The 12,500-nt window shown below is 54.6% G+C and overlaps 1 protein-coding gene across 1 annotated transcript in view; it reads left to right on the top strand.

Annotated features, from left to right (window-relative positions):
* LOC124022817 (dachshund homolog 1-like) overlaps positions 1–12,500 on the top strand; it is a 62,491-nt gene that overhangs the window by 689 nt on the left and 49,302 nt on the right. The gene's annotated exons all lie outside the window — the stretch shown is intronic.

Here is a 12,500-nt window from a genome sequence, read left to right as displayed (position 1 = left end):
CACACACACACACACACACACACACACAGACACACACACACACAGTCACACACACAGACACACACAGACACAACACACACACACACACACACAAACCACTCCTAACACACACTTTTTCACAAGGTCACTCAGCTTGACACACACACACACACATTTACACACTGGCAGGGTGAGATAAACACACACACACAGGACACACAGGGAGGCACACACACTGGGTTCATACACACACACACACACACACACACACACACACACACCTCCTCTGTCCTCTCTCCTCTGTCCTTACACACAGAGGAGGACCCGAGGACACACACACACACGGAAGTATCAGTTGAAGTGTGATGTGTTTGTTCTTCTGTCATCACCTCTATTTTACAGTCTTCTATTTTGAACCACAGTGTTCCTGTAGACTATGTTCTCTCAGTGTTCCTGTAGACTGTTCTCTCAGTGTTCCTGTAGTCTATGTTCTCTGTGTTCCTGTAGACTATGTTCTCCCAGTGTTCCTGTAGACTATGTTCTCTCAGTGTTCCTGTAGACTATGTTCTCTCAGTGTTCCTGTAGACTATGTTCTCTCAGTGTTCCTGTAGACTATGTTCTCCCAGTGTTCCTGTAGACTATGTTCTCTCAGTGTTCCTGTAGACTGTTCTCTCAGTGTTCCTGTAGTCTATGTTCTCTCAGTGTTCCTGTAGTCTATGTTCTCTCAGTGTTCCTGTAGACTATGTTCTCCCAGTGTTCCTGTAGTCTATGTTCTCTGTGTTCCTGTAGTCTATGTTCTCCCAGTGTTCCTGTAGACTATGTTCTCTCAGTGTTCCTGTAGACTATGTTCTCTCAGTGTTCCTATAGACTGTTCTCTCAGTGTTCCTGTAGACTATGTTCTCTCAGTGTTCCTGTAGACTGTTCTCCCAGTGTTCCTGTAGACTATGTTCTCTCAGTGTTCCTATAGACTGTTCTCCCAGTGTTCCTGTAGACTGTTCTCCCAGTGTTCCTGTAGACTATGTTCTCCCAGTGTTCCTGTAGACTATGTTCTCCCAGTGTTCCTGTAGACTATGTTCTCCCAGTGTTCCTGTAGACTATGTTCTCCCAGTGTTCCTGTAGACTATGTTCTCCCAGTGTTCCTGTAGACTATGTTCTCCCAGTGTTCCTGTAGACTATGTTCTCCCAGTGTTCCTGTAGACTATGTTCTCTCAGTGTTCCTGTAGACTGTTCTCTCAGTGTTCCTGTAGACTATGTTCTCTCAGTGTTCCTGTAGTCTATGTTCTCTGTGTTCCTGTAGACTATGTTCTCCCAGTGTTCCTGTAGACTGTTCTCACAGTGTTCCTGTAGACTGTTCTCCCAGTGTTCCTGTAGACTATGTTCTCCCAGTGTTCCTGTAGACTATGTTCTCCCAGTGTTCCTGTAGACTATGTTCTCCCAGTGTTCCTGTAGACTATGTTCTCCCAGTGTTCCTGTAGACTATGTTCTCCCAGTGTTCCTGTAGACTATGTTCTCCCAGTGTTCCTGTAGACTGTTCTCTCAGTGTTCCTGTAGACTGTTCTCTCAGTGTTCCTGTAGTCTATGTTCTCTCAGTGTTCCTGTAGACTATGTTCTCTCAGTGTTCCTGTAGTCTATGTTCTCTGTGTTCCTGTAGACTATGTTCTCTCAGTGTTCCTGTAGACTATGTTCTCCCAGTGTTCCTGTAGACTGTTCTCCCAGTGTTCCTGTAGACTATGTTCTCCCAGTGTTCCTGTAGACTATGTTCTCTCAGTGTTCCTGTAGACTATGTTCTCCCAGTGTTCCTGTAGACTATGTTCTCCCAGTGTTCCTGTAGACTGTTCTCTCAGTGTTCCTGTAGACTATGTTCTCAGTGTTCCTGTAGTCTATGTTCTCCCAGTGTTCCTGTAGTCTATGTTCTCTCAGTGTTCCTGTAGACTATGTTCTGAGTTTACACCCCACCTCTGCAGGCCTCTCTACCTGTTCTCTGTGTGTTTCACCGTTCAGCGTTCAAAGCTGCCCTTCTCTTTGTGTGCTTTTGTAAAACTCAATCTGTTCGTTCCTCACTTCAAAACAAGCTATCTCTACAAGTCCTTTTTACTCTCTGTGTTCAAAAGCATCCTGCGCCTCAGAGAGCGGTGTCTCTGGGAGAGAGTCAGACTCAAAGTAATACTCACTGGGCCTGAGAGAGTCTCTGAGCCCTTTTAACTGGAGGAGAGGTCACAACATCAATGTCAGCGGAGGAGATTAGAATTGAAAGGCCACAGGAGACTGAAAGAGAGGGAGGGAGGGATAGAGAGAGAGAGGGAGGGAGTGGGAGACAGAGAGGGAGGGAGAGAGAGAGAGAGGGAGGGAGTGGGAGACAGAGAGGGAGGGAGGGGGAGACAGAGAGGGAGGGAGAGAGGGAGGGGGAGACAGAGAGGCAGAGAGAGGGAGGGTGAGAGGGAGTGGGAGGCAGAGAGAGGGAGGGAGGGAGGGAGGGAGGGAGGGAGGGAGGGAGGGAGGGAGGGAGGGGAGAGGAGGGAGGGAGGGAGGGAGGGGGAGACAGAGAGGCAGAGAGAGGGAGGGAGGGAGGCAGAGAGAGAGGGTGGGAGGGAGAGAGGAAGGGAGTGGAAGACAGAGAGAGAGGCAGAGAGAGAGGGAGGGAGAGAGGGAGGGAGAGACAGAGAGAGGGAGGGAGGGAGTGGGAGAGAGAGAGAGAGGGAGAGAGGGAGTGGGAGACGGAGAGAGAGGCAGAGAGAGAGGCAGAGAGAGAGGGAGGGAGAGAGGGAGGGAGAGACAGAGAGAGGGAGGGAGGGAGTGGGAGAGAGAGAGAGAGGGAGAGAGGGAGTGGGAGACGGAGAGAGAGGCAGAGAGAGAGGCAGAGAGAGAGGCAGAGAGAGAGGGAGGGAGAGAGGGAGGGAGAGACAGAGAGAGGGAGGGAGGGAGTGGGAGAGAGAGAGAGAGGGAGAGAGGGAGTGGGAGATGGAGAGAGAGGCAGAGAGAGAGGCAGAGAGAGAGGGAGGGAGAGAGGGAGGGAGAGAGGGAGTAGGAGACAGAGAGGGAGGGTGGGAGAGAGGGAGGGAGAGAGGGAGTGAGAGGCAGAGAGAGAGAGGGAGGGAGAGAGGGAGTGGGAGACAGAGAGAGCGGGAGGGAGGGAGAGAGGGAGTGGGAGACAGAGAGAGAGGCAGAGAGAGAGGGAGGGAGAGAGGGATTGGGAGACAGAGAGAGAGGGAGGGAGAGAGGGATTGGGAGACAGAGAGAGAGGGAGGGAGAGAGGGAGGGGGAGACAGAGAGAGAGGCAGAGAGAGAGGGAGGGAGAGAGGGAGTGGGAGACAGAGAGAGAGGGAGGGAGAGAGGGAGTGGGAGAGAGAGAGAGGGAGAGAGGGAGTGGGAGACGGAGAGAGAGGCAGAGAGAGAGGCAGAGAGAGAGGGAGGGAGAGAGGGAGGGAGAGACAGAGAGAGAGGGAGGGAGGGAGAGAGAGAGAGAGAGAGAGAGGGAGAGAGGGGGAGGGAGACGGAGAGAGAGGCAGAGAGAGAGGCAGAGAGAGAGGGAGGGAGAGAGGGAGGGAGAGACAGAGGGAGGGAGGGAGGGAGAGAGGAGAGAGGAGAGAGGGAGTGGGAGATGGAGAGAGAGGCAGAGAGAGAGGGAGGGAGAGAGGGAGGGAGACAGAGAGGGAGGCAGAGAGAGGGAGGAGAGAGGGAGGGAGGAGAGAGAGAGAGGGAGGGAGAGAGGGAGTGGGAGACAGAGAGAGGGGGGGGAGGGAGAGAGGGAGTGGGAGACAGAGAGAGAGAGGCAGAGAGAGAGGGAGAGAGAGGGAGTGGGAGACAGAGAGAGAGGGAGGGGGAGAGAGAGAGAGGGAGGGAGAGAGGGAGGGGGAGACAGAGAGAGAGGCAGAGAGAGAGGGAGGGAGAGAGGGAGTGGGAGACAGAGAGAGAGGGAGGGAGAGAGGGAGTGGGAGACAGAGGGAGAGGCAGAGAGAGAGGGAGGGAGAGAGGGAGGGAGAGAGGGAGGGAGAGAGGGAGTGGGAGACAGAGAGGGAGGGTTGGAGAGAGGGAGGGAGAGAGGGAGTGAGAGGCAGAGAGAGAGAGAGAGGGAGGGAGAGAGGGAGTGGGAGACAGAGAGAGCGGGAGGGAGGGAGAGAGGGAGGGAGAGAGGGAGGGAGAGAGGGAGGGAGAGAGGGAGTGGGAGACAGAGAGAGCGGGAGGGAGGGAGAGAGGGAGTGGGAGACAGAGAGAGAGGCAGAGAGAGAGGGAGGGAGAGAGGGAGTGGGAGACAGAGAGAGAGGGAGGGAGAGAGGGAGGGGGAGACAGAGAGAGAGGGAGGGAGAGAGGGAGGGGGAGACAGAGAGAGAGGCAGAGAGAGAGGGAGGGAGAGAGGGAGTGGGAGACAGAGAGAGATGGAGGGAGAGAGGGAGTGGGAGACAGAGGGAGAGGCAGAGAGAGAGGGAGGGAGAGAGGGAGGGAGAGAGGGAGGGAGAGAGGGAGTGGGAGACAGAGAGGGAGGGTTGGAGAGAGGGAGGGGGAGACAGAGAGAGAGGCAGAGAGAGAGGGAGGGAGAGAGGGAGTGGGAGACAGAGAGAGCGGGAGGGAGGGAGAGAGGGAGGGAGAGAGGGAGGGAGAGAGGGAGGGAGAGAGGGAGTGGGAGACAGAGACAGAGAGAGCGGGAGGGAGGGAGAGAGGGAGTGGGAGACAGAGAGAGAGGGAGGGAGAGAGGGAGTGGGAGACAGAGACAGAGAGAGCGGGAGGGAGGGAGAGAGGGAGTGGGAGACAGAGACAGAGAGAGCGGGAGGGAGGGAGAGAGGGAGGGAGAGAGGGAGGGAGAGAGGGAGGAGCAGAGGGAGGAGCAGAGGGAGTGGGAGACAGCGAGACAGAGAGAGCGGGAGGGAGGGAGAGAGGGAGTGAGAGAGGGAGTGAGAGAGGGAGTGGGACACAGTGAGACAGGCAGAACAGAATGGTGTTTTGTTTAGCCAAGTGTAAACCTGAAGGAAACCTTTGATATCATCCTCTCCAGCCTCACTGGGGTGACGGCTTCTTTCACACAGATCTGGACATTTATTAAGGAGAACTGAGGAGCAGAGGGAGGAACAGAGGGAGGAACAGAGGGAGGAGCAGAGGGAGGAACAGAGGGGGGAACAGAGGGAGGAACAGAGGGGGGGAACAGAGGGGGAACAGAGGGGGAACAGAGGGGGGAACAGAGGGAGGAACAGAGGGGGAACAGAGGGAGGAACAGAGGGGGAGAGAGGGAGTGGGAGACAGAGGGAGGGGAAGAGAGGGGGAGAGAGGGGTGAGAGGCAGAGAGAGAGAGAGAGGGAGGAAGAGGGAGGGGAGACAGAGAGAGCGGGAGGGAGGGAGAGAGGGAGGGACAGAGGGAGGAAGAGAGGGAGGGAACAGGGAGTGGGAGACAGAGACAGAGAGAGGGGAGGGAGGGAGAGAGGGGGGGAGACAGAGAGAGAGGGAGGGAGAGAGGGAGTGGGGAGACAGAGACAGAGGGGGGAGGGAGGGAGAGAGGGAGTGGGAGACAGAGACAGAGAGAGCGGGAGGGAGGGAGAGAGGGAGGGAGAGAGGGAGGGAGAGAGGGAGGAGCAGAGGGAGGAGCAGAGGGAGGGGAGACAGAGACAGAGAGAGCGGGAGGGAGGGGGAGAGAGGGAGTGAGAGAGGGAGTGAGAGAGGGAGTGGGACACAGTGAGACAGGCAGAACAGAATGGTGTTTTGTTTAGCCAAGTGTAAACCTGAAGGAAACCTTTGATATCATCCTCTCCAGCCTCACTGGGGTGACGGCTTCTTTCACACAGATCTGGACATTTATTAAGGAGAACTGAGGAGCAGAGGGAGGAACAGAGGGAGGAGCAGAGGGAGGAACAGAGGGGGGAACAGAGGGGGAACAGAGGGAGGAACAGAGGGGGAACAGAGGGGGAACAGAGGGGGAACAGAGGGGGAACAGAGGGAGGAACAGAGGGAGGAACAGAGGGGGAACAGAGGGAGGAACAGAGGGGGAACAGAGGGGGAACAGAGGGGGAACAGAGGGGGAACAGAGGGGGAACAGAGGGGGGAACAGAGGGAGGAACAGAGGGGGAACAGAGGGAGGAACAGAGGGGGAACAGAGGGGGAACAGAGGGGGGAACAGAGGGAGGAACAGAGGGGGAACAGAGGGAGGAACAGAGGGGGAACAGAGGGGGAACAGAGGGGGAACAGAGGGAGGAACAGAGGGGGGAGCAGAGGGGGACAGAGGGAGGAACAGAGGGAGGAGCAGAGGGGGAGCAGAGGGAGGAACAGAGGGGGAACAGAGGGAGGAACAGAGGGGGAACAGGGGAGAACAGAGGGGGAACAGAGGGGGAACAGAGGGAGGAACAGAGGGGGGAACAGAGGGGGAACAGAGGGGGAACAGAGGGAGGAGCAGAGGGGGAGCAGAGGGAGGAACAGAGGGAGGAGCAGAGGGGGGAGCAGAGGGAGGAGCAGAGGGGGGAACAGAGGGGGGAACAGAGGGGGAGCAGAGGGGGAGCAGAGGGAGGAGCAGAGGGGGAGCAGAGGGGGAGCAGAGGGAGGAGCAGAGGGGGGAACAGAGGGAGGAACAGAGGGAGGAACAGAGGGAGGAACAGGGGGGGAGGAACAGAGGGGGAACAGAGGGGGAACAGAGGGGGAGGAGCAGAGGGGGGAGCAGAGGGGGAACAGAGGGAGGAGCAGGGGGGAGCAGAGGGAGGAGCAGAGGGGGGAACAGAGGGGGAACAGAGGGGGGAGCAGAGGGGGAGCAGAGGGAGGAGCAGAGGGAGGAGCAGAGGGGGAGCAGAGGGAGGAGCAGAGGGGGGAACAGAGGGGGAGCAGAGGGGGAGCAGAGGGAGGAGCAGAGGGAGGAGCAGAGGGGGGAACAGAGGGGGAACAGAGGGGGAACAGAGGGAGGAGCAGAGGGAGGAGCAGAGGGAGGGAACAGAGAACAGAGGGAGGAGCAGAGGGAGGAGCAGAGGGGGAACAGAGGGGGAGCAGAGGGGGAGCAGAGGGAGGAGCAGAGGGAGGAGCAGAGGGGGAACAGAGGGGGAGCAGAGGGAGGAGCAGAGGGAGGAGCAGAGGGAGGAGCAGAGGGGGAGCAGAGGGGGAGCAGAGGAGCAGGGGGAGCAGAGGGGGAACAGGGGAGGAGCAGAGGGGGAACAGGGGGGAGCAGAGGGAGGAACAGAGGGAGGAGCAGAGGGAGGAGCAGAGGGAGGAGCAGTGGGGGAACAGAGGGAGGAGCAGAGGGAGGAGCAGAGGGAGGAACAGAGGGGGAGCAGAGGGAGGAGCAGAGGGGGGAGCATGTGTTGAAGGCTGATGGAGGGGGAACAGAGGGGGGGAACAGAGGGGGAGCAGAGGGGGGAACAGATGGGGGGAACAGAGGGGGGAACAGAGGGGGAGCAGTGGGGGAGCAGAGGGGGCGAACAGAGGGGGAACAGAGGGAGGAGCAGAGGGGGAGCAGAGGGAGGAGCAGAGGGAGGAGCAGAGGGGGCGAACAGAGGGGGAGCAGAGGGGGAACAGAGGGGGAGCAGAGGGGGGAACAGAGGGAGGAACAGAGGGGGAGCAGAGGGGGCGAACAGGGGGGGGAACAGAGGGGGGGGGGAACAGAGGGGGAACAGAGGGGGAACAGAGGGGGGAGCAGAGGGGGAACAGAGGGGGGAACAGAGGGGGAACAGAGGGGGAGCAGAGGGGGGAACAGTGGGGGAAAGAGAAGGAGACGTTTTTAATGGCAAAGCTCAGTTCATTTCAGAGCGGAGTTGTCCTTAACTAGCTCAGTGGTTTTAATGACAAATAGAGACTTTATCATGCATATTACAGTCCATTTAAAATACTTGACTTGGAGGAGAGACAGAGTAGGATGTTACTGGTGCTTTAAGGGCCGGATCTGTTCCATTAGTAGATCATGTGTTGAAGGCTGATGGCCCAGTGGTGTACTGAGTCACTATGGAGATAGATAGATGTGTTGAAGGCTGATGGCCCAGTGGTGTACTGAGTCACTATGGAGATAGATAGATGTGTTGAAGGCTGATGGCCCAGTGGTGTACTGAGTCACTATGGAGATAGATAGATAGATGTGTTGAAGGCTGATGGCCCACTGGTGTACTGAGTCACTATGGAGATAGATAGATGTGTTGAAGGCTGATGGCCCAGTGGTGTACTGAGTCACTATGGAGATAGATAGATGTGTTGAAGGCTGATGGCCCACTGGTGTACTGAGTCACTATGGAGATAGATAGATGTGTTGAAGGCTGATGGCCCAGTGGTGTACTGAGTCACTATGGAGATAGATAGATGTGTTGAAGGCTGATGGCCCAGTGGTGTACTGAGTCACTATGGAGATAGATAGATAGATGTGTTGAAGGCTGATGGCCCACTGGTGTACTGAGTCACTATGGAGATAGATAGATAGATGTGTTGAAGGCTGATGGCCCACTGGTGTACTGAGTCACTATGGAGATAGATAGATAGATGTGTTGAAGGCTGATGGCCCACTGGTGTACTGAGTCACTATGGAGATAGATAGATGTGTTGAAGGCTGATGGCCCACTGGTGTACTGAGTCACTATGGAGATAGATAGATGTGTTGAAGGCTGATGGCCCACTGGTGTACTGAGTCACTATGGAGATAGATAGATGTGTTGAAGGCTGATGGCCCACTGGTGTACTGAGTCACTATGGAGATAGATAGATGTGTTGAAGGCTGATGGCCCAGTGGTGTACTGAGTCACTATGGAGATAGATAGATGTGTTGAAGGCTGATGGCCCACTGGTGTACTGAGTCACTATGGAGATAGATAGATGTGTTGAAGGCTGATGGCCCACTGGTGTACTGAGTCACTATGGAGATAGATAGATGTGTTGAAGGCTGATGGCCCACTGGTGTACTGAGTCACTATGGAGATAGATAGATGTGTTGAAGGCTGATGGCCCACTGGTGTACTGAGTCACTATGGAGATAGATAGATGTGTTGAAGGCTGATGGCCCACTGGTGTACTGAGTCACTATGGAGATAGATAGATAGTGTTGAAGGCTGATGGCCCACTGGTGTACTGAGTCACTATGGAGATAGATAGATGTGTTGAAGGCTGATGGCCCACTGGTGTACTGAGTCACTATGGAGATAGATAGATAGATGTGTTGAAGGCTGATGGCCCATGGTGTACTGAGTCACTATGGAGATAGATAGATGTGTTGAAGGCTGATGGCCCACTGGTGTACTGAGTCACTATGGAGATAGATAGATAGATAGTTGAAGGCTGATGGCCCAGTGGATACTGAGTCACTATGGAGATAGATAGATGTGTTGAAGGCTGATGGCCCACTGGTGTACTGAGTCACTATGGAGATAGATAGATGTGTTGAAGGCTGATAGACTGGTGTACTGAGTCAGATATGGAGATAGATAGATGTGTTGAAGGCTGATAGATAGATAGATAGATAGAGATAGATAGATGTGTTGAAGATAGATAGATAGATAGATAGATAGATAGATAGATAGATAGATGATAGATAGATAGATAGATAGATAGATAGATAGATAGATAGATAGATAGATAGATAGATAGATAGATAGATAGATAGATAGATAGATAGATGTGTTGAAGGCTGATAGATAGATAGATAGATAGATAGATAGATAGATAGATAGATAGATAGATAGATAGATAGATAGATAGATAGATAGATAGATAGATAGATAGACCTGGTGGCCTCACGGCTGAAATGACCTGGTGGCCTCACGGCTGGAAATGACCTAGTGGCCTCACGGCTGAAATGACCTGGTGGCCTCCTGGCTGAAATGACCTGGTGGCCCACGGCTGAAATGACCTGGTGGCCTCACGGCTGGAATGACCTAGTGGCCTCACGGCTGGAAATGACCTGGTGGCCTCCTGGCTGGAATGACCTGGTGGCCTCATGGCTGGAAATGACCTGGTGGCCTCACGGCTGGAAATGACCTAGTGGCCTCCTGGCTGGAAATGACCTGGTGGCCTCATGGCTGAAATGACCTGGTGGCCTCATGGCTGGAAATGACCTGGTGGCCTCATGGCTGGAAATGACCTAGTGGCCTCACGGCTGGAAATGACCTAGTGGCCTCATGGCTGGAAATGACCTAGTGGCCTCATGGCTGGAAATGACCTGGTGGCCTCATGGCTGGAAATGACCTGGTGGCCTCATGGCTGGAATGACCTGGTGGCCTCATGGCTGGAATGACCTAGTGGCCTCACGGCTGGAAATGACCTAGTGGCCTCATGGCTGAAATGACCTGGTGGCCTCATGGCTGGAAATGACCTGGTGGCCTCATGGCTGGAAATGACCTAGTGGCCTCACGGCTGGAAATGACCTAGTGGCCTCATGGCTGGAAATGACCTAGTGGCCTCATGGCTGGAAATGACCTAGTGGCCTCATGGCTGGAAATGACCTGGTGGCCTCATGGCTGGAAATGACCTGGTGGCCTCATGGCTGGAATGACCTGGTGGCCTCATGGCTGGAAATGACCTGGTGGCCTCCTGGCTGGAAATGACCTGGTGGCCTCCTGGCTGGAAATGACCTAGTGGCCTCCTGGCTGGAATGACCTGGTGGCCTCCTGGCTGGAAATGACCTGGTGGCCTCCTGGCTGGAAATGACCTGGTGGCCTCCTGGCTGGAAATGACCTGGTGGCCTCCTGGCTGGAAATGACCTGGTGGCCTCCTGGCTGGAAATGACCTGGTGGCCTCCTGGCTGGAAATGACCTGGTGGCCTCCTGGCTGGAAATGACCTGGTGGCCTCCTGGCTGGAATGACCTGGTGGCCTCACGGCTGGAAATGACCTGGTGGCCTCACAGCTGAAATGACCTGGTGGCCTCCTGGCTGGAAATGACCTGGTAGCCTCCTGGCTGGAATGACCTGGTGGCCTCATGGCTGGAAATGACCTGGTGGCCTCACGGCTGAAATGACCTGGTGGCCTCACGGCTGGAAATGACCTAGTGGCCTCCTGGCTGGAAATGACCTGGTGGCCTCCTGGCTGGAAATGACCTGGTGGCCTCCTGGCTGGAAATGACCTAGTGAAATGACCTGGTGGCCTCCTGGCTGGAAATGACCTGGTGGCCTCATGGCTGGAAATGACCTGGTGGCCTCACGGCTGGAAATGACCTAGTGAAATGACCTGGTGGCCTCCTGGCTGGAATGACCTGGTGGCCTCATGGCTGGAAATGACCTGGTGGCCTCACGGCTGGAAATGACCTAGTGAAATGACCTGGTGGCCTCCTGGCTGGAAATGACCTGGTGGCCTCATGGCTGGAAATGACCTGGTGGCCTCACGGCTGGAAATGACCTAGTGAAATGACCTGGTGGCCTCCTGGCTGGAATGACCTGGTGGCCTCCTGGCTGGAAATGACCTGGTGGCCTCCTGGCTGGAAATGACCTGGTGGCCTCCTGGCTGGAATGACCTGGTGGCCTCCTGGCTGGAATGACCTGGTGGCCTCCTGGCTGGAAATGACCTGGTGGCCTCCTGGCTGGAATGACCTGGTGGCCTCCTGGCTGAAATGACCTGGTGGCCTCCTGGCTGGAATGACCTGGTGGCCTCACGGCTGGAAATGACCTGGTGGCCTCATGGCTGGAATGACCTGGTGGCCTCCTGGCTGGAATGACCTGGTGGCCTCCTGGCTGGAATGACCTGGTGGCCTCCTGGCTGGAATGACCTGGTGGCCTCCTGGCTGGAATGACCTGGTGGCCTCCTGGCTGGAATGACCTGGTGGCCTCCTGGCTGGAATGTTATTCATATTGTTCATCATTTTATAACTAATAAAATACATGTAAATGTTGAAAATCCGGTGTTTCTATGTCAAATGGTTTTGTTATATTTCAGTCTTCTGGTATATAAAGTGTAATATTAAGATGTAAGACATTTCAACTCTATATCTGACATGATACAGGTGTCTTCTGTTGTTAAACCCATAACCATGTGTGTGAGGTGGATACTGTTGTTAAACCCATAACCATGTGTGTGAGGTGGATACTGTTGTTAAACCCATAACCATGAGGTGGATACTGTTGTTAAACCCATAACCATGTGTGTGAGGTAGATACTGTTGTTAAACCCATAACCATGTGTGTGAGGTGGATACTGTTGTTAAACCCATAACCATGTGTGTGAGGTGGATACTGTTGTTAAACCCATAACCATGTGGTGTAGATACTGTTGTTAAACCCATAACCATGTGTGTGAGGTGGATACTGTTGTTAAACCCATAACCATGTGTGTGAGGTGGATACTGTTGTTAAACCCATAACCATGTGTGTGAGGTGGATACTGTTGTTAAACCCATAACCATGTGTGTGAGGTGGATACTGTTGTTAAACCCATAACCATGTGTGTGAGGTAGATACTGTTGTTAAACCCATAACCATGTGTGTGAGGTGGATACTGTTGTTAAACCCATAACCATGTGTGTGAGGTGGATACTGTTGTTAAACCCATAACCATGTGTGTGAGGTGGATACTGTTGTTAAACTCATAACCATGTGTGTGAGGTGGATACTGTTGTTAAACCCATAACCATGTGTGTGAGGTGGATACTGTTGTTACA

Source organism: Oncorhynchus gorbuscha, unplaced genomic scaffold (assembly GCF_021184085.1).
Source record: "Oncorhynchus gorbuscha isolate QuinsamMale2020 ecotype Even-year unplaced genomic scaffold, OgorEven_v1.0 Un_scaffold_1440, whole genome shotgun sequence".
In the NCBI taxonomy this organism is placed as follows: Eukaryota; Metazoa; Chordata; class Actinopteri; order Salmoniformes; family Salmonidae; genus Oncorhynchus; species Oncorhynchus gorbuscha.
The sequence above is the reverse complement of the archived record's forward strand: the minus strand, read 5'-3'. Positions and strand labels throughout refer to the sequence as shown.